The sequence below is a fragment of the Gavialis gangeticus genome, unplaced genomic scaffold (assembly GCF_001723915.1).
Source record: "Gavialis gangeticus isolate Ggan-Ray unplaced genomic scaffold, GavGan_comp1, whole genome shotgun sequence".
Classification (NCBI taxonomy): Eukaryota; Metazoa; Chordata; order Crocodylia; family Gavialidae; genus Gavialis; species Gavialis gangeticus.
Window position 1 is genome coordinate 153,937,143 of NW_017729024.1, and position 1,019 is coordinate 153,938,161.

General features: G+C 59.4%; 1 protein-coding gene across 1 annotated transcript in view; it reads right to left on the bottom strand.

The window, feature by feature from the left end:
- Positions 1-1,013, bottom strand: part of FBXO4 (F-box protein 4) — a 15,696-nt gene extending 14,683 nt beyond the window's left edge. Inside the window, exon 1 of the mRNA XM_019517914.1 lies at positions 990-1,013. The gene's annotated coding sequence lies outside the window, so the exon portion shown is untranslated. The remainder of the gene's footprint in view (positions 1-989) is intronic.
- Positions 1,014-1,019: the final 6 nt, after the last annotated feature.

Here is a 1,019-nt window from a genome sequence, read left to right on the forward strand (position 1 = left end):
GGGGGGGGGGGGGCAAGAGAAGGCTGGAAGTGCAGCTATGGGGCAAAGGGGTACTAGTCCAAACATTCCCCCTTTCCACTCATACTATTTCTGGCACAGGCAACAGCAAAGCAGCAGGTAAGCTAATATGTTGCTCTGGGGGGCCCCCACACTTTCCTTCCTGAGCTCCCTGGTGCAGTGCCAGTGAGGGTGTCCCTGCAGCATGCTTAACCAGCAGACCCCAAAGAGCTAGGCTAGTGGTTCTCAACCTCGTTAGACTTAAGGCACCCCTCAGAAAATGCCACCTCTTAGTTTCCACTTAGTTTTTGACGGGGGGAAATTAATAGAGCCGTTCTGCTGCAAAGGACTCAGAAAGACCCCTCGGTTGGAAGGATTTTGTGGACTCCTAGAACAGCCACCCTGGAAGGGACCTTGAGGTCATCCAGTGCAGCAGGTCTCAGCCTTTGTTGTACCAGGACCCATCTGCAAACATCGAGGGCCCGTCCGGGACCAGCGTCCCTCAGTCCTGACCTGCTGCCCCTGCCCCAGTGTGTGGGGAAGGGGGAGGCCCAAGCAGCTCCTAGCAGGCTGCAACTCCACCAGCCTGCAAGGCGAAATCCAGTGTTTTCCTCCTTTAAAGGAGAATCCAATTCTCAAGTTTGTCCAGGACCCTTTCATATATTCTCACAACCCGCTTTTGGGTCATCGAGAAATGCTGACTCGTGCAAGCCCCGCCTGAGGCAGGATCACCCCTATCCAAAGAGTCCCATCCCGCCGACCACCGCCAACCCCGACACAACAGGGACCAGGCGCCCTCAGGAACCAGGACAGACAACGCCCGGCTTCTAGGAACCCCCACAGGCCCGGCTAGAGGAAGGCGGCTGCCCGGGCCGCTCCCATCTGACCGTGCGGTGAACCTCCCCCCTAACCCCAAATCTGGCGGTGGCTCTGCTTGAAATCTGTGGGGCGGCACCCGCTGGAGAAGGCCCCGGCCCCGGCGCGGCACCCACCGGCAGGCTCTGCAGGGCGCTGGCCGGGGC